Raw genomic sequence first — 24779 nt, 5'->3', positions numbered from 1 at the left:
ATACTGCAATTAAAAACCTGTGGCTGGCTGGTGACAGCTGAGTTGGGTTCATGGGGCTTGAGCTTAGGGGCACTTTAACTGTGGTATAGACATTTGGGCTCAGGCTGGAGCCAGGGTCTATGACCCTGTGAGGTGGCAGGGTCCCAGAGCTCAGGCTGCAGCCCAAGCCCAAATGCCTACACAGCAATTAAACGGCTCTGCAGCCTTAGTATGAGTCAGCTGGGGTGGGCCAGCCGCAGGTGCCTAATTGAAGTGTAGACATATCTAAACTTGTCTAAGGGTATCTTCAAGTCAGCAGGGCCTGAGTAATACATCCTAGAATATCTAAGGATATTCTTAAGAGATCTCTGAGCTATTAGCAATTATCTTTGAAAACTCATGGAGGATGGGAGAGATCCCAGAGGACTGGAAAACAGCAAATACAATACCTATTTATAAAAAGGGGTAGTAAGGGCAACCCAGGAAATTATAGACCCGTCATCTTAACTTCAGTACCCAGAAAGATAATTCAATCAATTAGTAAGTATTTAGAAAATATTAAGGTGATAAGTAACATTCAACATGAATTAGTCAAGAACAAATCATGTCAAACTAACCCAATATCCTTCTTTGACAGGGTAACGAGTCTCATAGATGGGGAAAAGCAGTAGATGTGATTGCATCTTGACCTTAGTAAGGGTTTTGATACTGTCTCACATGACCTCATAAGCAAACTAGGAAAATATAGCCTAGGTGAACCTATTTTAAGGTGGTTGAACAATCAGTCTGGAAAACATATTCAGAGAATAGCAATTACTGATTCACAGGCAAGCTGGAAGGGCATGTCAAGTGGGGTCTGGCAGGGATCTGTCCTTGGTCCAATTTTATTCAATATCTTCATAAATTATTTGGATAATGGCATAGAGAGTACAAATATAAAGTTTAAGGATGATGCCAAGCTGGTCAGCGCTTTTGACTACAGGATTAGAATTCAAAATGATCTTGACAAACTGGAAAAATGGCCTAAATTAAATAGGATGAAATTCATTAAGAACAAATGCAAAGTACTCACTTGGGAAGGAATAAGCAATTGCACAAATAGGCAAAATGGGACATGACTGCCAAGAAGGAATACTGCAGAAAAGGATTTGAGGCTTATGGTTGACTCGTATTTAGTTTGTGATCTGCTATGTAATATTGCTGAAAAAAAAAAAAAGTGAACATCATTATGGGATGTACTAGCAGGAATGTTGTAAGCAAGACACAAGAAGTAATTCTTCCATTCTACTCAGCACTGATAAAGCCTCAACTAGAGTACTGTGTCCAGTTCTGGGCATCACACTTCAGGAAAGATGTGGACAAACTGGAAAAAGTCCAGGAGAGAGTAACAAAAATGAGTAAAGGTCTAGAAAACCTGACCTAAAAGAAAAGATGGAAAAAAATGGATTTGTTTAATCTGAACAAGAGAAGACTGAGGGTGGTCATTATAACAATCTTCAAGTATGTAAAAGGTTGTTATAAAGAGAATGATAATAAATTGTTCTCCTTATCCACTGAGGACAGGACAAGTAGTAATGGGTTTAAATTGCAGCAAAGGAGATTTAGGTTAGGCATAAGGAAAACCCTTCTAACTGTAAGGGTATTAAGTACCGGAACAAATTACCTAGGGAGACTGTGAAATATCTGACATTGGTGGGTTTTAAGAATAGATTAGACAAACACCTGTCAAGGATGGTCTAACATCATATTTAATCCTGCCTCTCAGTCCATGGGGCTGGACTAGATGACCTATCAAGATCCCTTCCAGTCCTACATTGCTATGATTCTATAAGGATAGCAAAGTACTGGAATAGGTTACCAAGGGGGGTTATGGAATCCCCATCACTGGAGGAGATTTTAAGAACAGGTTGTGTTTTACACAAACACCTGTCAGGGATGGTCTAGGTATACTTGATCCTGATTTACCATGAAGGGATGGAGTAGATGACCTCAAAGTCCCTTTCAGCCCTACATTTTAGCCATTCCAGCCATGATTCTATAATTACCACTCAGGTTCAACTAAAACGTGAACCTGAGGTTCCTACTACTAGCCCTTTGCTACTGTCATTTTTCATTCCCCATCTTATTTCTCCTATTTCCTATCTTCCTTTTTTTGTCTTCTGTGAAATAAGAATCCGGCTTAGCCAGCTAAAACAACTCTACTTTTTGCATCATTGCCACGATCCTGTGACTAGAAAGGCAGGTAAAAGTACAGTAATGCTTGAAACAGCCTGGCATTGGTAAAAGTTTGCAAGGTCTCAGTGTGGCTGATAAGATCATATGCTGTGCCTTCTGGTTCCCCAGCAACTAGTCTGAAATTGAGAAAGACAAACAGAAAGAAACCTCATTTTCTGTCTTTGCTATTCTTTTCCCTTCCCACTTTTTTCTTTAGGACAATACAAGACAAATGCATACAAGAAGGATCATACCTCAATCACAAAAGTAGCAACAAAACCCACTATCTAAATACTCTCTTTTTCCCAAAAATGGACAATTATTTGAGAAGAAAAAAAAAAAAAAAGGCTTTCAAACAGGGAATTCCCCCCCCCCCCCCCATGAAATACTACACAACTAAAGAGAAAGGGAATAAGGGGAAGTTGTTCAAGTTGTTTTATGGTCTTTATATCAGTGGGAGTCATCAGCGATAACACAAAATCTTGGACAAGATTTCATTGTTTAATATTAATGTTCACAAAAACAGGGGTTTTATTAACACTTTACTCCTTATTGGGCCTCCTCTACAGAACAAATCCTCATAAAATCTTGCTCTTCCCTGAAAAATATGTCAACCTGGCCAAAGAGAATGCTAGGCTAAAATAAAAACACTTCATTCTGTTCAATTACACTAATATTATTTGGGGAAAATGTTGGAGAACTCAGAAAAATATAATACAAATTACATTCAAGTGGTAAGGTTTAAGAATTTGGAGAATATTGAAGAATTATATGTATGAACTGGACTGTGATTGATTTAAAGCAACTTACATTTGGTAAATATAAGACCAATAACCATGTTTCCATTTAAAAAAAAAATTCAATAAGTGTTTTTAAGCAAATCAACATTTCCCCATACAGAGTTTGAATTCAAACATTTTAAACATTTTAGTACTAAGAACTAGAACTTAAAAGTGAAATTGACTATAAACAAAAGTGAAACTAAATTAATAGATTTATATTACTCAAGGTAGGGAAATACAAGTAAGCTAAAACATAAAATAGTGACAAGTAAACTAGACTTTTAGAATTCTTCACTGTTCATAATCTACAGTAAACACGTTTATCACAGATAAATAAAATGTGTTTGCTTACAAAATATAATTCAGGTGACAGTATCCTATTAAATTGTTCTTCAAACGGATCCCATCATGAGAAGAACAAACTTTGGAAACAAAGAAAAAACTTTATACAGATCATTCCCTCTCACATATTTTTGTTACCCCTTTTCCACACACCAAAAATAACCACCAGTCCCAGAATCAATATTCAGTATGAAAGCAAGCCCAGTTTTGATTACTAAGCATCTGCTAGACAAGATACAAATAAACATTGTTATCTTCAATTGTAATCTCTTTGGGACACGGAATAGGTTTTTCTACAGTAAACAGCTGCATTAATAAAAAATAATTTTAATAAGGCAACAGTCTGCATTTGTTCCATTTCATTGGTTTCAGTTCTATCTATGACAACAACTACATGCAAAAGACATGTTTGGGTTCTTCAATTACATAATTCAACTGTAATCCTTTTCATTATATGCCAAAACATTAGTCATCCACATTCTCTGAAGCAAAAAAAAGACACACATTTACAAAATGCAATCAGAACATATCTGTCAAACAAAGTTCTAAATTGCATTTGTAGAGTGTCATCCCAAACAATATGTGATTAGTTTCCCAAATTATCTCACAAAGCATCCTCTGCTACAGCTGTCTGTGCCTTCCACCTACCCTCACCATGTCCTGCTCAGCAGGGTTGCAGTTTACAAGGGTAGCCCTCATTGTATGCGTCTTCCTGAAAAAGCACAACATCCTTTGAATCTTACAACCCAAAGAGCACCTCCACTTCCAAAACTTCCTCACACCCTCCTCATGAAATTATCAAAATGCTGGAAATTCCATCCCTATATTCTGAAACAGCAGTGCAGAGAATGAGCAGTACTAGTTAATTGTCCATATCTCTCCGGCATTTATCACTATAAATGATAGTGCACTATACAGAAGCCAACTATCAATATTGCAAATCTCTCTGTCCAAAACAAATTTTATTTAATACACCATCTACTTTCTTTCTAACACATAGAAGAGGCAATGAAATGCAAGAGCTTCCTTTCTATTTAGCCAAAACTTTAAAATACTACAAGCTCTTCACAGACTTCTTAAAGGGAAGGAAAAAATGGAAAGATTTTGAGTTTATTTATATTACAAACACAGAAAACCAAACAGCTGTAAAGGCTTTAGATCCCCCACCCTATGAAGGGCCTTCTCACTGAATGAGCTGGTTAATGCCTCTTAGACTGGGCACCAAATCTAGAGTAGGAGACATCAATACTATAGATTGTTCACATTATTGCTGCTTACGGGGTGTCTGAGGTGATGATGGGAGGGTGCATGAATCCTGTAAACAAAGAAACTGTGATAATATGAATACCACACACTTGCACTGTAACAAATGGGAAAAAAAATTACCCAATGGAAAGAGAAATATATACACCTTGGACAAGTTTTCCTCTCTCTATTTTGCATAAAATGCTAACGTGTTTGCAAAGGAGGAAAGTGTCAATATTAAGAACAGTCCCTCTCCACACACACACACTCACGAGGATATGGTGATGATGAGCAAATTGATTTACCCTAGTCATGCTCTAGGGCAGGGGTTCCCAACTTTTTTCTTTCTGAGGCCCCTCCAACATGCTATAAAAACTCCACAACCTCACTGCGCTACAATAACTGGTTTTCTGCATATAAAAGCCAGGGCCAGCATTAGGGGGTAGCAAGCAGGGCAACTGCCTGGGGCCTCATGCCACAGGGCCCCCCATGAAGCTACATTGCTCAGGCTTCGGCTTCAGTCCTGGGTGGCGCGGCTCACAGCCTGGGCTTCAACCCCATGCAGCAGGGCCCCAGTAAGTCTAATGCTGGCCCTGCTCACAGCCCCGCAGGGGGTCTTGGACCCCTGGCTGAGAACCAGTGCTCTAGGGCAGGGATTTGACGATGAGGAAACCCAGCCACCACCCCTCTCCTTCCACGTGTCCAAGGACAGACAGTGAAAGGGACTCACCAGTCTCAGAGGTACCCAGTCCCAACCAAATACACATAAAGCCATGGGGTAGGGAGATTATGACTCACCTATCACATGGAATGGGACTGGAGAGGAGAGACTGGATGGGGGAGGGTCCCCAGGTCTGACATAGTACAAGGGGAGGTGGTGTGTGAGAATCCCAAGGCCCATTAGTTTCAGGGGGGTACACCATCTCACCATCCTCAAGATGTGGCTCCTGAGTTTCTTCTAAGATCTAACTTGTCTTGGGGGAATGGGAAAGCAGAAAGGTGGGAAAGGAGTCAGGACATTCCCCAACGGGACCCAGTCTCACATACCTAGTTTTGTGGGATGTGTCACAGAGATAGGAGATTCAAGTCTCTACAAGGGGCATGCCTTTGGTTTCACCTGTCCCCTGTGTGTGTCCTAGAGTTAGGAGGTCCTGGGGATGCCAGGTGCCAGTGGCAGAAATAGGCAGGTGTCCTGGGTCCCTCCAATCCTGGAGAAAGAGGGAGACAGCAATGGTGAGGGCCCCTGGGTATCTCAGTGTTAGGGCAGAGAAGAGGATTCCTGGGGTCTCATCTGAACTGTGTGTTTAAAAGAGAGTGAAAAACACAGGCAGGAATGGGCTAGGTGGGAGGATTGCAAAGTCTCAGCTATCTCAGCTAGATGTGACAGGGATGGGGGTAGGGAGGATCTTGTGGATGGGTTGGGGAGGGAGGCGGGGGGAAGATTCTGGGTCTCATGTGATCTTGGGATGAGGGAAGGTGAGTAACAGGAATGGGATATCTTGGGAATTGGCCTCACCTATTACATGCACAAAAGAGATTGTGGATGCAGTTCTGGGTCTCACCTGACCTGGAGTGAGGGGGTGTCCCAAGGTGTCACCTGTCCTGGCCGGTGTTTCGGAGATATCCGAGCATATTTGTGACAGCTATGTGGAGAAGATGTCCCAGGGTCTCAATCGTCCCAAGGATGTGTGGCAAGTTCTGTCAGGAACATGGATGAGCGGGGCTGTCCTGCGTGCCACTTGTTTCAAGAGAGCAGGGGTAAGGGATAGGGACGGGGGTGGGGGTGGGGGTGGTCCCAGGGTCTCACCTGTTCTGAGAGAGTGCAGCTGTAGGAGTGGAGAGGTGCTTCAGGAATACCCCCAGGTAGGGGAGTGTTTGTAACAGAGATAAGCAAGGGAGAGCATTCCAGGGTCTCGCCTATCCTGGGAAGAATGAGTGATAGAGATGGGAGGCAGTTCTGATCTCACCAGTCCCTGGAGAGGGAGTTTGCAACATAGATGAGGAGGTATCCCTGGGACTCAACTGCTGGGAGGGCTGGGGGCAAGTGACAGGAATGGGAGGGTGTCAGAAATGGGATATGAGGGTGTGTCCCAAGGGTGTGTGGTCTCAGGAATGGAGAAGGTGGGGGGCATCCCAGGATCTCTGGTGAGGGGTCTAGGGGGAAGGGGTCCCGAGGTAGGTGACAAGGGGGATGGGAGCAGGCAGTTCCAGTAGGTGGGTAGCAAGTCCCAGGAGTGGGTGCCGAGGGATCTCAGGGATGGATGGTGGGGGGCATCCCAAGCTTGGCGGGGGGGGGGAGATGGTCTGGGTGGAGCAGGGAGGGTCCGAAGAGTGGGTGGAGAGCGGTCTCAGGGATAGGAGGCAGCAGGGGGGATCCCAGAAGTGTGTGGGGAAGGGTCTCAGCGATGAGGAGCAGGGAGTCCCAGGAGCGTGGGGGGCGAGGAAAGAGTCGCAGGGAGGGGGCGTGGGGGCTTCACAAGTGTGGGGCAGGGAGGCTTTGGGGGCGGGGCAGCAGAAGGGGTCTCGGAGGGTGTGGGGGAGGGTCTCCAGCAGGGTCCAGGCGGGATCTCCGGGTGTGGGGGAGGGGGAGGGGTTTCCTCTGCCGAGAGCGGCGCCAGGGGGGGCCTGAGGTGATGTGGGGCGCCGGGCAAGCGGGAGCTCAAAGGCCCCACCTGGCCCCCGGGGAGGCCGCCAAAGTCTCGGGGCGGGGGCGGGTCTCACCTGAGCGCTGCTCCCGAAGGCCGAGTCCGGCCGGCTACTGGGCCCACAGCAGGAGGAGGGGCGGGGTCCTCGCGCCGCCCCCCGCCCGCCGCTGCAGCCGCGCGGGTGAGGCCGAGGCCGAGCCCGGTCGCGGGGCCTGGGGCTCACCACAGTGACAGGCAGTTCAGCCAATCCTCAGCCCGGCCACCAGAGTTCACCAATCAGCGCTGTGTAGAGGCGGGAACATGCAAATAAAAGCTCAATGCGCCGGAGCTGCTGCTCTTCTCCTGTCATCCGGCTGCTGAGCGGGACGGTCTGCGGGCGTCTCTGCACAGAGCAGCAATCGGGGTGGCGGTGCCCGGTGTCTGTGGCAGCGGCTGGGGGGGCCGGTGGCTGGGGCCAGTCTTGGCTGGGGCAGAGGTTTGACCCATTGTTCCGATTCCTACACCCCTGTCCGCGTCCGCGTGCATTCGGTGCAGGGCGTGCCTGGCTCTGAGACTGTCTGCAGGCTTTGGAGGCCAGGGTGGCAGAACTGGAGGTGCTAAGGGAGGCAAAGAGGTATGTTGATGAGGCTTTCTGGGACAAATCTACCGTCAGACGGCCTCTGCACCGTTAAGGAGGATGAAAGGCCCAGAGAAGGAGAGCAGTCAAGGGGAGCAGAGGGAAACCTTCCCATAGTTGGGACCCTCCTTCCAGATGATCTTGGGGTACCCTCTTGCACTGAGGTTACCTCTCCAGCGGTTAGGAAAAGGCAGGTGTTAGTAATGGGAGATTCGATCATTAGAAACCTAGATAGCTGGAATAAAAGGAGTACAAATTTATTTGAGCTACAGCTCACTTCATCAAATGCATCCAATGAAGTGAGCTGTAGCTCACGAAAGCTTATGCTCAAATAAATTTGTTAGTCTCTAAGGTGCCACCAGTACTCCTTTTCTTTTTGCGAATACAGACTAACACGGCTGCTACTCTGAAACCTGTCATAGATGCTGGGTTTGTGATGGCTGGGAGAACCATATGGTGAGTTGCCTGCCTGGTGCAAAGGTTGCAGCTATCTCGAGGCATCTACATAGACTTATGTGTAGTGCTGGGGAGGAGCTGGTGGTTTTGGTACATGTAGGTACCAATGACCTAGTGAAAGGTAGGAGAGACATCCTGGAGACCAAATTTAGGCTGCTAGGAAAGAGACTGAAATCAAGGACCTCTATGGTGGCATTCTCAGAAATGTTTCCAGTTCCACGCGCAAGGCCATGTAGGCAGGCAGAGCTTCAGAATCTCAATGTGTGGATGAGACAATGGTGTAGAGAGGAGGGATTTAGATTTATTAGGAACTGGGGAAACTTTTGGAGTAGGGGGAGCCTATACAGGAAGGATGGGCTCCACCTAAACCAAAGTGGATCAAAACTGCTGGCATTTCACCTTAAAAAGGTTGCAGATCAGTTTTTAAACCAAGAGATGGGGGAAAGCCAATTGCTGCAGAGCCACATGTGTATCGGTCAGAGACTTCTCTTAGAGGAGAGTTTATTGACAACAGATTCTCTAGGTTTGAGTCAGGAGGAAGAGGATAAAGTATGGGCCAGATCAGACAAGAAACATTCACATAAAGAATCTGACACATCAAAAAAGAGCAGACAAATAAACAGTGACAAGCGTTTTAAAGTACTTGTACACAAATGCTAGAAGTCTAAATAAGATGGGTGAACTAGAGTGCCTTGTGTTAAAGGAGGATATTGATATTATAGGCATCACAGAAACCTGGTGGAGGGAGGACAATCAAAGGGACACAGTCACTCCAGGGTACAAAATATATCGGAAGGACAGAACAGGTCATGCAGGGGGAAGAGGAGGGAGTGGCACTATATGTGAAAGAAAATCTTAAATGAATCCACATGTTCCATAGAGACTCTATGGATAGTAATTCCATGCTCTAATGAGAATATAACAGTAGGGCTCAACTTGGAAAAGAGGAGACTAAGGGGGGATATGATAGAGATATATAAAATCACGAGTGGTGTGGAAAAAGTGAATAAGGAAAAGTTATTTACTTGTTCCCATACTATAAGAACTAGGGGCCACCAAATGAAATTAATGGGTAGAAGATTTAAAACAAATAAAAGGAAGTTCTTCACTCAGCACACAGTCAACCTGTGGAACTCTTTGCCTTAGGAGGTTGTGAAGGCTAGAACTATAAAAGGATTTAAAAGAGAACTGAATAAATTCATGGGGGTTAAGTCCATTAATTGCTATTAGCCAGGATGGGTAAGGAATGGTGTCCCTAGCCTCTGTTTGTTTGTTAGAGGGTAGAGATGGATGGCAAGAGAGAGATCACTAGATCTCTTACCTGTTAGGTTCACTCCCTCTGGGGCACTGGGCATTGGCCACTGTCGGTAGACAGGATACTGGGCTGGATGGACCTTTGGTCTGACCCAGTATGGCCATTCTTATGTTCTTATAATTTGATTAGGGGAGGCAGAAATGTAGCAAACTTGTTTAATCTTTGGTAGTTCCTCTGGTTCCTTTTAGAGGTGACAAACTCAACATGTAGTATTGCCAATATATTCAAACCACCTAAAACAAGATATGAAGAATGGTAAAAATAAACTCTCAGATACTCATTAAGGAAGCATCTGGACAAGGTTGCTAACAGAGATTATCTGGGCCCTGCTGCTGTTTGTAACCCTTCAGGCCCCTCTGTGACTGTGACAGTTTATCCATTTAAATGTGTGTATATATATTAGGGCTGTTGATTGATTGCAATTAACTCTCTCAATTAACTCAAGTACTATAGTGCAGTCTCTTTATTGTGAAAGTGCAATTTACCAATGGAGATTTTTGTTGTTGTTGTTACATAACAGCACTCAAAAACAAAACGGTGTAAAACTTTAGAGCCTACAAATCCACTCAGTCCTACTTCTTGTTCAGCCAATTGCTAAGAGAAACAAGTTTGTTTACATTTATGGGAGGTAATGCTGCCTGCTTCTTATTTACAATATCACCTGAAAGTGAGAACAGATGTTTGCACAACCAGAGCCGTCCCTTGAGTATGGCGAATCGGGGCAACCAGTCTGGGGCCCGTGCTTTGGGGGGCCCCATGGGCCAGTGCAATTAGCTGGCACAGTTGGTCCTGGAAGTGATGGATTTATCACTTCTGCCCAAGGGCCCCACATTCCCCTAGGGACAGCCGTGCACATGGCACTTTTATAGCTGGCATTGCAAGGTATTTACGTGCCAGCTATGATAAACATTCATATGCCCCTTCATGCAGTGGGGGCAAAAGACTTATCTGGCTTTAAGATTAAACTCGATAAGTTTATGGAGGAGATGGTATGATGGGATAACATATTTTGGTAAGTTTCAGAGTAGCAGCCGTGTCAGTCTGTATTCGCAAAAAGAAAAGGAGGACTTGTGGCACCTTAGAGACTAACAAATTTATTAGAGCATAAGCTTTCGTGAGCTGTAGCTGTAGCTCACGAAAGCTTATGCTCTAATAAATTTGTTAGTCTCTAAGGTGCCACAAGTACTCCTTTTATATTTTGATAATTAATTGATCTTTAAATATACATGGTAAATAGGCCCAATGGCCTGTGATGGGATGTTAGATGTGATGGGATCTGAGTTACTACAGAGAATTCTTGCCTGGGTATCTGGCTGGTGAATCTTGCCCATATGCTCAGGGTTTAGCTGATCGCCATATTTGGAGTCGGGAAGGAATTTTCCTCCAGGGCAGATTGGAAGAGGCCCTGGAGGCTTTTCGCCTTCCTCTGCAGCATGGGGCACGGGTCACTTGAGGGAGGATTCTCTGTTCCTTGAAGTCTTTAAAACACGATTTGAGGACTTCAATAGCGCAGACATAGGTGAGAGGTTTTTTTGCAGGAGTGGGTGGGTGAGTTCTATGGCCTTTGTTGTGCAGGAGGTCAGACTAGATGATCATAATGGTCCCTTCTGACCTTAATATCTATGCTTCAGCCACCATTCCAGAAGACATGCTTCCATGCTGCTGATGCTCATTTAAAAAAGTTGATTAAATTTGTGGCTGAACTCCTTGGGGGAGAATTGTATGCCTCCTGCTCTGTTTTACCCAGATTCTGCCATATATTTCATGTTATAGGTGTCTCGGATGATGACCCAGCACGTTCATTTTTAGAACACTTTCTCTACAGATTTGACAAAACACAAAGAAGGTACCAATGTGAGATTTCTTAAGATAGCTACAGCACTCGACCCAAGGTTCAAGAATCTGAAGTGCCTTCAAAATCTGAGAGGGACAAGGTGTACAGCATGCTTTCAGAAGGCTTAAAAGAGCAACACTCAGATGTGGAAACTACAGAACACAAACCACCAAAAAAGAAAATCAATCTTGTGCTGGTGGCATCTGACTCAGATGATGAAAATGACCATGCATTGGTCCACACTATTTTGGATTGGCTTTGAGCAGAACCCATCGTCGGCATGGACTCATGTCGTCTAGAATGGTAGTTGAAGCATGAAGGGACATATGAATCTTTAACACATCTGACATCTAACTATCCAGGTTAGACTACTACAATTGTCTTTACCTGAGTCTAACCACCATTACATGGCTCAACATCATGACTTTAAAAAAAAAAAAAGGCAGTTAAGAAGGTATCGCTGACATTTTGCAATCTCTATTGGCTCCCTGTTTCTCTCAGAACCATACTCAGAGCCCAACTTCTGATCTACGAAGTCTTTCATGAAAGATCTGTCTCTCATCCTCAGAAACCCTTGTAGTCCTGAGGGCCATTATAGCTAGGGAGAGACAGGTTTTCACTAACACTAGAAGGGCAAAGGGTTCTTAGCAGCTGATGCAAAATCTGAACTCCTTACCTGAGCCTAAGCCTAAATAAAAATACAAGACAGCTTTTTGATAAAGCCCTTTCCACAGAAAAGAGGCCAATAAGGAAAAAATAAAACGCCTGTCAAAAACTCTAGGAATAAGAGAGGGAAATCTCTTTTGAGGTTTTATATTGTTTGTTGTTTTGATGCTAAGATAGTGGCCACTTTAGTAATATAACTAGAGATGAGATGATCTCTAGGACTGAGCACAGAATATATGATTTTAAAAAAAACTGGAAATCCATTTTTGAATATTGATGATATTGCCAAAGGGGAGAGAATGGGACAGCATAATTTGACTGGTTACGTTTTAATCTTAGAATAATTGTAGATGTCTTCCTAGTTTTAAAACTAAAGTATAATGAAGTCACAGGTTACCCACAAATATTTTTATATTTACTCTTCCTATTTAATAAAAACAGTAACGGCAAGTCTATTTAGTGTATCCATGGCCTGGATAACTTGTCAGGAGCCTGTGGAACGCAACTAATTTGCATATAAATATACTTAGACTTGTGATGAGAGAAATTCATAGAGAACTTCTTATAGAGTGTAAGTGACCATAACACTTCAAAACATATAAAAAGGCAAAATATGCTTTTAGGGTTGCAGGGGAAGGAGCATCAATGGGTACACTAGCTATATGCAGCTACTGATGACTCATAACCATAGTATTTCAGCACATCTACTCTAAAACCAAGGTCTTTGGGTGAAATTCTGGCCCTGTTGACTTCAGTTGGACCAGGATTTCACCCTTAATGTCCAGGTTTTTATCACTGAGCCTGTACATGCATTATGGAAAAGAGGTTTGAGTCTACAGGTGATTGGAGTTTCCCTTCAGTTTTAGAGTAGATAGCAGAGATGGCAAAGGACAGGCACGCTGAGCTTTGCCCATGCTGGTTTGAGTCATACATACTAAGACCTTTACCTGCTGCTGTAAACTGGCTCTGACAACATACCTGCAGAGCCTGCCAGCTTCCCTTAAGAAGTGTATAAATGTATAGTTTTTCCAGAGTGGCTTGCACAAATTGCTACTGCTGCTTACCCATTTAGAGAATGGAAACAGTATTATTTATCTGACATGATAAACAACTGGGCAACATAACGTTTATACAAGTATTGTAATAATGTTCTCAGATGCATTGTAATGTTCATGAACATTCCACACAAAAAAGTCAAAGTATGTCACTGAAGCACTGGAATGGGTTACGAGGTGGAATCTCCAGCCTTAGAGGTTTTTAAGGCCTGGCTTGACAAAGCCCTGGCTGGGATGATTTAATTGGGGTTGGTCCTGCTTTGAACAGGGGGTTGGACTAGATGACCTCCTGAAGTCTCCTCTAACTCTAATCTTGTATGATTCTATGATCACATAAGGTACTTGTTACAAGTTTTCCTAGCTCCAGTTAACAATATTGATGTTTTAACTTTCATCATTAGGATTCAGAGTTAACACACAATCAAGCTGAATATGGCAACTTTGAGCTCTCTTTTAGCAGTGTAGATGCACTCTAAAATACCCCCAGCTGGCCTGTGCCAGCTGACTTGGGCTCACAGGGCTCTGGCTGCTGGGGGCTATAAAATTCCAGTAGGGATGTTTGGGCTTAGCCTAGAACTTGGGCTCTGGGACCCCACAAGGGGTGACACTATATTATGTGGACTCCAGTCCAACCACTTTATTCTAGACTTCCTAGCACCCTCAAAGCATGGCTGCTCTAGCCCTTTGTTCATGGTGCAGTGTGGAAAAACTTGCCTGTCAATCAAACTTCACTGTCACTGGACAAAGAATGTTAGCCCATAGGACTGTGGGATACTTTTTGCAGAATCACAGAGAATGAATCCAGTGAGGCTGTGTCTACAATGTAAAGCAATGGGTCGTGAACCCTAGGTCCCAGCTTGTGATATGGAGCCAGAAAGTGTTAAGCAACTAGCAGGCTAACTGACCCTGATTCAACCTTTAGAGACATATTAGTTGATAGCGTTTGTGTTTTGTGTGTTTACGTACATATTGTAGAGGTTAACAATGTAATCAAACATTCTTGTCTATGCTATATTCTATTAAGCTGTTTTGATCTCTGAATTAACATTTAAATGTACTGATGTCACTGTCTTAATTTCTTTGAAGTTTGTAATAAATAGACAATTGCCTTATGTTAATCAATGTAGGTAATTACCAGTGATGCTTACCAAATAGGTTACTTTAAAAGTCTATTGTTCACCCAAGGACTAGTGCTGTCAAGAGGCTGCAAAAGTCTCTATAAAAACTCTTGGGACCTTTCATCTCAGATCTGTTTAAGCTTTAGTTGGAGGAAGTTTGAGTTGTAAGACTGAGCTCTCTAGTCCCAGCTGGACTGCCCTGATATTGAATATTTGGACATTGACTATAACTTGATGAACTGATTCTGAAAAGGACTCTTTACAATTCTAAAGTTTGTCATCTCTACTATGAAACTAATGTCCACTGTGTCTGATCCTCTAGGACTGGTAGAACTTTTTTTATATGAACAAGATTTTCAATAATCATCATATTTGACTTGGCTGTCTGCATGTACCCTCCCCAGTTGCACCTGGGTCCCAGCTTTACTCAGACTCTCTCCACCTGTGGGGTCCTGCAACAGTGGAATTTGTATGTAGATAGAAGGGAGGTTAGGCTTGAGCTTGAGCTTACATTGCAGGGCAGACACATACAGTTTCTGGCTGTCTAGCTGCTAGTGCAGAAATACACAACTCAACCATTTGCATTGCAGCCAGAAGGTCTTGTAGAATTTTTTTTATTTAAAAGCAAGTTGCAAGATCTGAGGGGTTAGTAGCTAACTGCTAGAAATCCCTCTACTCGGTTCCCTTTCTCCATTGCATAAGTGGGCCCCTGCCTGTGCCCTCCAGCTCTAAGTAAATGAGTGAGGCCTCAAAATAATCATGTCACAGGGGAGAAGCTAATTTCAACACTGCACTGTTGTCCTAAGTGGAAAGCTACTGCGGTGTAACAGTGCACAGCAACACTCCACCCACTTTATCATTATATTATGAGAGGATCCAGGTGCTTGTCAGGATTGGAACCCCCTTATATTCAGTAGCCTGCATAGTAAGAGCCAGTCCCCTGCCTCAAATCACTCATCTAACAAAAAACACAAGGAATTTGGGGAAGCAAAGTCCATTTGATTTAACACTCCTACTCTTGCAGAAAGTGACCCATTCATTATTAAAGGGGTAGAACAAAAACATTAGTTACATAGCTTTGTGTTTCATACTCGTGTCCTATGCATATTGTTTGGGGTGGTGTTGTAGCTCTGTTGGTTCCAGGATACTAGAAAGATAGGGTAGGAGAGATAATATATTTTACTGGACCAATTTCCAATAAAAGATTTTACCCCACCCACCTTGTCTCTCTTCTATGCATGTGTCTGTCACTTTTAAACTAATTTCAAACAAAAAATTGTCATTTCTTTCACATTTTATTGATCCACTCCTTTGGAAAATAAGTTACTTTAGCCCATGCAGTGCAACTGTTTGTTGGCTATTTGCTCTAAAAGTGGCCCAAAGTGCTTTCAAGTTGGCTAATACATGGATATTGTATTATGGGAGATGCTGGCTCATGACCTAAAACAAGCAGTTGGGTTCAAGTTTAACCATATACACTGTACTATGGTACTGTAATTATTGCCACATATTGCAACTTAAATTAAACAAATGTGGAGTGCTCAAGGTCAGCAGTGTCTCAGTGGCTACAATCTACGTGAAGCTAGAATTGTATGCCATAATAAATTTTGTACTCTAGCATTAATCAACCTTCCAGCTCTGTCCCAGCAAAATAACTATTTTCAAGATGGTAAAATGATGTAGACAACTTGGATTTAACAATGTGCTGAGCATCCTAGGGAATATTTTTGAATTTATGAAAAAAGTATTGTGGATAATGCATGCATATAAACATCAGGGAAGTTCCCCATATTCCCTACCCCAAGCATCACTGTGATAGAAGGAGGATAGGACCCTTCAATATGAAACTACAAACCAGTGACAAACCTACTGCACTATAATTTAACATTAAAAATAATTTTCAGAACCTGTATTTTGATGTATGTCATCCCATTGGTAAGCATAGTGGACCCTTCAGTCTTTGCACTCAAGATATTTCCTTCTGCAGTAAAGAAGAAAAACTAATCTGCTGGTGAATTTGCATTCAGATGCTATGCATCTGAGAAATCTTCCCCACACTGGTGCTTGGGGGGGAGGCCTACCTTGAGATGTATAAGTTTAGGGGCTACCTAGAGCCTGTGGCATCAGCCTGATGCTGACTCATGGTAAGTACGACTAGCTTGACTTTTTTTTTGGTCATATGTCAGAATTGCAAAGATCATCCCTTACCCTATCTCTTGGACCTTGTCACCCCTCTAAAATCCCTCTACTGGCTCCCCATTCTATATCACATCAAACATAAGATGCTGGTCTTCACTCTCAAGGCCCTTCACAGCCTATTCCCATCCTGCCTATCATCTCTATCAAAATATTGTCTCCCATGTTCAATAGACAAATTATGCCAGCCTCCATTGCACATTTCCTAAATTTTCAAACACCTTTGTGCTTTCTCCTACACTGCCCTCACTTGTGGGACGAGTTCCTTGTAAACGTCCACAAAACAATCTCATTACCACCTTAAAACTCTCCTTTGGCCTAGCCATTGCCAAGTTTTTTTTAAATAGGCATCATGCCACTCTTGTGCTGATACCACTACCTACCATGCTGACAAATATGGTCTCACTGTTTCCCTGTTCTCCCCCATCTGTTTGTACTTGTTGTCTCGTCTTATACTTGGACTATAAGCTTTTCGGGGCAAGGACGAACTTTTTGTTGTTTGTACATTACCTAGCACAATGGGGTCCTCCCAGTCCATAACTAGGGCTCCTATGCATTATAGTAGATAGTAACTAACAGTAGACAAAGATGCATTAAGCATTACAAGTCAGTGTTTAGCACATGAACATTTCCCTCTCAAACATGGAAAATTTAAACCATACTCACCAAACTAAGGTGAAAGGGGCAAGAAAAGAGTTCTGAGTTCTTCCAGTGAAATTTAAATTATGCTTGGCAGAAAGCAATGTCCAGTCAGCATTATTAATTTACATACAGGTCTCTTTTACATGAAAAGTGAAAACATGTTTGAGCATAAAAGATTTCAAAGGCACTTTCATAAATACATGCACTATATTCTAGTGTCCTTGGCCAAATGGCCCCTCCTCTACATAATGTTCTGGTACAGCTGGGCAATAGGTTATCACTCTTCACACAAAAGAGATGGCTGCATCTCAGTAGTATAAATATAGCCTATGATGCTCTTTAGGACCTCTTGAATGGAGAGGTGCTATCATAAGAGGATATCAGATAGCTATTAATTCCCAGATGCTATTACAAGACATGTGTACACTACTGGGATGGGAATTCTGTTTTTATTAAAGGGTTTAGTTCTCAACTATTAGTTACTATCACTGCTATGCAAAAGGAACTAATATAATAGAATCATTGGGGGGAGGGAGGGTTTTGGGTTTTTTTTTAAAGTTTGGTAACCTGAAGAATTTGTGATAGTCTGCCAAGACAAAAATTAAGGTAGTAAGTTAGCACAATGTTCTGCAGAAAGCACTTTTATCTTCTAAACACTCAAAGCTAAAGTTGACGGACTTTGGTAGACAAACTGAAAAATTACAGGTTTCAGAGTAGCAGCCGTGTTAGTCTGTATTCGCAAAAAGAAAAGGAGTACCCGTGGCACCTTAGAGACTAACAAATTTATTAGAGCATAAGCTTTCGTGAGCTACAGCTCACTTCATCGGATGCATTTGGTGGAAAAAACAGAGGAGAGATTTATATACACACACACAGAGAACATGAAACAATGGGTTTATCATACACACTGTAAGGAGAGTGATCACTTAAGATAAGCCATCACCAGCAGCAGGGGGGGGAAAGGAGGAAAATCTTTCATGGTGACAAGCAAGGTAGGCTAATTCCAGCAGTTAACAAGAATATTAGAGGAACAGTGGGGAGTGGGGTGGGAGGGAGAAATACCATGGGGAAATAGTTTTACTTTGTGTAATGACTCATCCATTCCCAGTCTCTATTCAAGCCTAAGTTAATTGTATCCAGTTTGCAAATTAATTCCAATTCAGCAGTCTCTCGTTGGAGTCTGTTTTTGAAGCTTTTTTACCCAGAAGTCACCTACTACAGGACAGGCCCAACAAAGAAAACAACAGAACGCCACTAGCCATCACCTTCAGCCCCCAATTAAAACCTCTCCAACGCATCATCAAGGATCTACAACCTATCCTGAAGGACGACCCATCACTCTCACAGATCTTGGGAGACAGACCAGTCCTTGCTTACAGACAGCCCCCCAATCTGAAGCAAATACTCACCAGCAACCACACACCACACAACAGAACCACTAACCCAGGAACCTATCCTTGCAACAAAGCCCGTTGCCAACTCTGTCCACATATCTATTCAGGGGATACCATCATAGGGCCTAATCACATCAGCCACACTATCAGAGGCTCGTTCACCTGCGCATCTACCAATGTGATATATGCCATCATGTGCCAGCAATGCCCCTCTGCCATGTACATTGGCCAAACTGGACAGTCTCTACGTAAAAGAATGAATGGACACAAATCAGACGTCAAGAATTGTAACATTCAAAAACCAGTTGGAGAACACTTCAATCTCTCTGGTCACTCGATCACAGACCTAAGAGTGGCTATCCTTCAACAAAAAAGCTTCAAAAACAGACTCCAACGAGAGACTGCTGAATTGGAATTAATTTGCAAACTGGATACAATTAACTTAGGCTTGAATAGAGACTGGGAATGGATGAGTCATTACACAAAGTAAAACTATTTCCCCATGGTATTTCTCCCTCCCACCCCACCCCCCACTGTTCCTCTGATATTCTTAACTGCTGGAATTAGCCTACCTTGCTTGTCACCATGAAAGATTTTCCTCCTTTCCCCCCCCTGCTGCTGGTGATGGCTTATCTTAAGTGATCACTCTCCTTACAGTGTGTATGATAAACCCATTGTTTCATGTTCTCTGTGTGTGTGTGTATATAAATCTCCCCTCTGTTTTTTCCACCAAATGCATCCGATGAAGTGAGCTGTAGCTCACGAAAGCTTATGCTCTAATAAATTTGTTAGTCTCTAAGGTGCCACAAGTACTCCTTTTCTTTTTGAAAAATTACAGATGCACCAGAATTTTCTCTTACCTCTAAACCCAAAGGCACAGGGGGAACAACAGGGGTATTTTTCTCTCTCTCAAGGAGTTTGCTTTATACAAACTTAAAAAGAAATGAACATTCTGAGCTCCTAGGAAATGCTCAACAGTCAGTGCCACAGGAAGGAAGTTTTTCTATCCTTTTACCCAGAAAAGAAATGTCAATGGAAATAACTAAGAGTCTTGCTGCATTGTAGCGGTTGTTGCAGCATGGCAGCCCTTTGTACACTCTTGTGCCAACAGTGATTTCTGCAAGCTGTTGAAGATTGTGTAATCTCAATGTCAGCTGTCTGTGCACATACTCTGCGGGCTATAAACAAGTCTATATAATACACAATACCATGCAGCTGAGGAATGCATCAGCCCTACATGCAATACCCCACTCATTTCCTGGGCTTGCTTCTGGAACTGCTGTTGCAGCACTAATGATGGCTGCTCTGTGCACTGAAGTAGAATAAAATGTGGCAAAGATTCTGCAGAAACTGCTGAATAGCTGCACAAGGTCCCATATACACATCTTTAAATAGCTGCTGTACATCTCTCCCAACAGCTTCTAAGACCACTTGATGGTACACAAACATTCCTTCTATAGTTAAAAGGAAACTAGCAAGTTTATTAGACTTCCTTCCCCAATGCGTACAATAAACTTTATTTCCCCACAGTGGAGGCCACATGAAAAGTTGCTTCCATTTTGAGAGGGATTGCTAATTCCAGTGGTTATCCCCACATTAACTACAAGAATGGAAAAAACAAATACAAGAGGATGTGGAGAGAACAGACGTATGGGTGGCAAATACAACTAAAATCATCTTTGAAAAGCTATAGCCAGTAAATGTGGGGGGAGAATCTAAAACAGCTATTCAAAAATGCATCCTGCAGCAGCACTAGCATTAATAAAAATAGTTTACATATAATTAACTCAGCCTTGCCTCCACAGAAGTTACAGCAGTAAATCTATCACTCACACTGTGCTAATCCAATCAACTTTACTATGAGATAAATTTCCTTTGTTCACAAGCATAACTCACATACACAATGGAAGTAAGTTAAAATAGTCACAATTCCTGTGCAGTAAGGGTAATGAAATAGCAGCATTTGTGTTTTGTAAGACTGCTGCCTGGGCAGCAGGCAAAAATCACTCTTCTGCAAACCACCACCCAAGGAAGGACTGGTCTGTCTCACCAGATTAATGAAGTATGCCTTTGGCTGATGGTGGGATCATATTTCACTATTGGAAATCATTGGTGACATGGCACCTCCTTGAGAGTTCATCAGTCTAGCTGTGAAAGCAAGGTGTAAGGCACTGTTGGCCAACTTTAGATAGACTTGTCAAGTACTTGTCCACAATTGCTGGACACCCATATTTCTAATCTCACCTTTTCTTTTGTTAGGAAATGAATTGTATACTTAATGGAGGTCTGTGGTGGCCTCTACTGCTCCATGAGGGCACAGAATGATATCCAACTGTGGAGGCAGAACATAGCTACTAACCTTAAATCTGTATGCAAAGTAAATTAACTGTAGACAGTAATACCCAATATTGAGAAGTTTCTTTTGGATGAGTTTTACATTTTTATAATTCTATGATAGGACAATCTATGACATTTCTAGGATCCATGATAAGTCATGCTCTCTGCAGCATGGTACCAAGTCAGTAGGCTGCTGAGGACTCACTAGCTGGCTCACTAAAGGTAGAGGAACTTCATAGAACAGATTTGCCTCTGGCGTTTAATAAAGGAACACCTTTATTAAATTGTAACCTTTTATATAGAGGTTTTATAAAATGTGACAGATGATGTGAGCCCATTAATATTTAAACTAAATAATTGAAATTATACACTGACAACATTGGTTTGCTCTAGAAGCATTTTAATTTACAAACAGCAATTCCCATTGACTTATTATTTATACCATAAAAAAAGCAATGTACAAGCAAGAAACAAAAATTCTTCAGAACAAAATAAAGCAGCACTGAAATATTCATGTCACAAATCTAAAACAAAATGAATACAAGTGTAAAATATCATTTGAATAAATATTTTAAAATCCATGCTATAAAATAATCCTTAATGGCAAGTTATTAGTTGTTACAGCATCAGCTTAGCTAGCTTCATTTACTTCATATGGTGATGAAGTGTGGAGTTGTGAGGTTACCAGTTTATATTGCAAGATAATGACACTGAGTTAAGTCATTCAAACTGTTCAAATATTTATCATAAAACAACTATACAAATAATAAAAGTTATTTAAAAATACCATTTTCTGTTAAGGGAAATAAACACTATTAACATTGTGTAAGGAAGTAGTGAGTTCTACCTCAATCAGATATCCAACCGAAGTCTTGCAATACAAGTCCAGAGGTTGAATTCATAGTATATGTAAATTGGGGAGGCAGCAATTTATTTTATCTGCTGTAGCAGTAAGCTGCCTATACAAGCTATAAGCAAGCCTGCTCAGTTATCAATGCTTCACATCCTCTGAATAAAAATAGGAACAGAATGGTCTCAGGCTTACTCTGCTTAAAATTTGTATGTAAACTTGCATAATTAAGTCAATATTCATTATAGGGATAGGTGAATAATACATTGGGCTTATAATTATATTAAATATAATTATTCTGGCACTTGTTAAAAGATATGTAAGAAATGCACAATGGTTATACATTTTGAACATTTTGAATGACTTTACTGAACTTCTAGTTCAGTCACTGAGTATTTGAAATTTACAATTCATGAACTAAACAGATTCATATAAAGAATTTACACAGTTCCCAAATACTTTCAAATATAAAATTTAATAAATAACCCTGACCAGTCTAAAAGCACCATTCAAGGGTAAATTTCCCTTGGAAAATAGATTAGGTGTTGCATATTTGAGTCCCTTTCAATGGTTTCATGTGAAACCCTTTCAGAAAATGACAATAAAAACAATCACAGTAAATTAAAATAAAAGATTTGAATAAGGTACTTTAAAAAATGGTAAAGCTATTCAAGCTCAATCTTTTCCCAGCCCCAGTTGTATTCCTGCTATTCTTCCCATACTTCAAACTAAAGAAAAGTTATAACAGGCCTTACTGTTTTGGCTAGAAATAAACTGAAGGCTTCAGCATAAAACATTTCCTCATGCTTGGGAAGATTATAATATTAAAAAACTATAAATTTAGGCCTACAGTATATTCTGATGAACAGTGAACAGACAGTATCCTTTATGCTATGTCGCAATAAAATGCAGAACCATTCATGAGGCTCTGTTGACTACAGCTAAACTGATTCACTAAGGTATTTACAAATCTATTTTCTAAATGTATTTACAACTTTAATAGAAATTATATGGAATATAACTGATTAGGAAAACTAAAATAACTGTTTGAAACAAACCACAATCACTAGCAACAGTATAAAATTCTTTGTTTTCACAGTTTGTAATAATAGGTTAAACATCTAGAGGAAAGGACACTGTCACTGTTTTCACATTTGTCTATGTAATACAAAAGGTAGATCAAGAAGAGACTCAATTATGAACCAGCCTTATATGGTTTCATGATGTATTTACTGCCAAATATTTCTTCACATCACTTATTTTATTGACTTCTGCATTTATTGTAAATGAAACATGTAAGTTCTGTACGGTTTAAGTGAGCGCAGAAATAGGTACTGTACAGTACTTTCAAAGTCTGCTTAAAATAACTACACAAGATACTTTGTCTTGGTGAACTTGTAAAATGAACTTCAAGTGGATAATGTTTTATGTTTCATGGTAATGTTAATCCTGGCAAACCATCATGTGACAAGGCACAATTTAATTGCTGCTGCCAGATCTAAAGTTCATTTTCTACCAGATTCACACACTTTATAAGTTTAAATGTAATATTCAAAGATGCTCTTTGCTGGCCTACATGTATACATCCTTTGAAGCACTGCTGAACCTTACAGTACTGTGTTATGGCTTGATAATTCTTAACACTGCTAGCAGTGGAAAGGGTAAATGTTATGCCAAAATGAATAGGAGCAAGTGGAACTTGCAAACTGTTGAATCATGATATTGTAGAAAAAGTGATGATTTCCCGCCCCTTAACAGTCCCATTACAATGTTTTGAACCTGAACCTTTACAATCAAAGTGATGTATATTTTTGTCAGAGACAATTTTGGATAAGTCACTCTTTGGTAAAATCAAACCAGTTGAATAAATGTATAGATACAAAGAACTATATTTAAATAATGTTAAGACTGTGACACAATGACAAAGGTCAAGAAATACAAAGTTAACAGCCCTTTCCCTACTCCCCTCAACTCACATTACTATGGAAATAAGCCAACCCAAAGGCACCACAATACAAGTTTAAGATAAAGGATTAAGCTTAACTCTACATTTCTTGGCTTTTCTATGTGTCTCAAACTTAATTTATCAAAACACAATTGTTTGCATTTACTTAAAAAAACATTTATGTAAGAAAAAAACATTTATTTGAAACATCAACATGTGTTTAAATGGTAAACATGTAGCGATCTAGCCTCTCCTTGATGCACACAACTGTTTCCATTAATGGAAACAGGAGTTCTTCTGTTGCTTCAGGGAGGAACAAATCCCTTATTTAGGCAGTTTTAGGAGGAAAAGGCAGATTATGTACCCGATTTAACTAAAACTGCTCCTATGGAGCAGCTGGGGTTTATAGTGTACATCTGTATTTAGTAACATTAATCCTTATTGCGTACTGACACAATATTAAGAGATAGTGTATTTTAAAAGTTACTGCACACATATACCTCGGACTCGTGGACTAAGGGCCTGAAAAATATTTAAATATCCCACACAAAGTTATTTGAGTTATAGGAGCCCAAAAAGCATTACAAGCCAGCAAACTTACCTTTTTTGCTTTCCTGTAACCTAAAAATGAGCATTTTTTTAATTTTAAAAGTTCAATAGCATAATCACAAGAACATTAGCAATCATTGCAAAATGAATCTGAATAAAAAAAATATATAGGCCCAAATCTACATAAAGCTTCATTCTTTTGTATTTTTAAAAACATGATTAACAGAATTGTACTTCCTTAATTCTGCCGAACAAGTAGAATTTTATACAGTAATGTTTGCCAGCCATGTTTTTAAGGTCTCTTTGAAGCTATCATCTCATTGAACAGATTTTGCTTTTGTTTCACTGTTACCATTAGGTTTCACATTTACTATACTATACTGACCTAAGTTGATAAAGGTAAAGATAGCACCACATAAGAACCAAAAAACAAAAACAAACACATTTGGTAATACAAAACGATTTAGAGTATTTTTAAAGTTTTTGTTATTGGTCGTCTCTTTATGAAGAAAACATTAACTGTTGAAATAATGGGGAAGCCATAGTGACTCTGTAATACTCACATATATAACAACAAACATATTGCTCGCAATTCCCAT

The 24779-nt window shown here is 41.1% G+C and overlaps 1 protein-coding gene and 1 long non-coding RNA gene across 15 annotated transcripts in view; one reads left to right on the top strand and one right to left on the bottom strand.

Annotated features, from left to right (window-relative positions):
• RALGPS1 (Ral GEF with PH domain and SH3 binding motif 1) overlaps window positions 1–24779 on the bottom strand; it is a 443114-nt gene that overhangs the window by 399064 nt on the left and 19271 nt on the right. For 3 of the 14 annotated variants that reach the window (XM_038375125.2, XM_043498710.1, XM_043498711.1), the window contains exons 1-4: window positions 7284–7419; window positions 6370–6484; window positions 6125–6260; window positions 5610–5770 (exon numbers count right to left, since the gene is read on the bottom strand). The exons of 1 other annotated variant lie outside the window; for it this stretch is intronic. The gene's annotated coding sequence lies outside the window, so the exon portion shown is untranslated. Of the gene's footprint in view, window positions 1–3327; window positions 3398–5609; window positions 5771–6124; window positions 6327–6369; window positions 6536–7283; window positions 7420–24779 lie in introns of those variants that run through there. 10 more of the 14 variants (XM_038375136.2, XM_038375131.2, XM_038375127.2 and 7 more) reach the window with 9 other exon arrangements.
• On the top strand, window positions 7546–11478 carry LOC122456876. The gene is made up of 2 exons (XR_006276034.1): window positions 7546–7820; window positions 11368–11478. It is a non-coding gene; the product is annotated as an uncharacterized LOC122456876 (long non-coding RNA).

Source organism: Dermochelys coriacea, chromosome 16, assembly GCF_009764565.3.
Source record: "Dermochelys coriacea isolate rDerCor1 chromosome 16, rDerCor1.pri.v4, whole genome shotgun sequence".
NCBI classification, from domain to species: domain Eukaryota; kingdom Metazoa; phylum Chordata; order Testudines; family Dermochelyidae; genus Dermochelys; species Dermochelys coriacea.
This window is presented reverse-complemented; position numbering and strand designations above follow the sequence as displayed.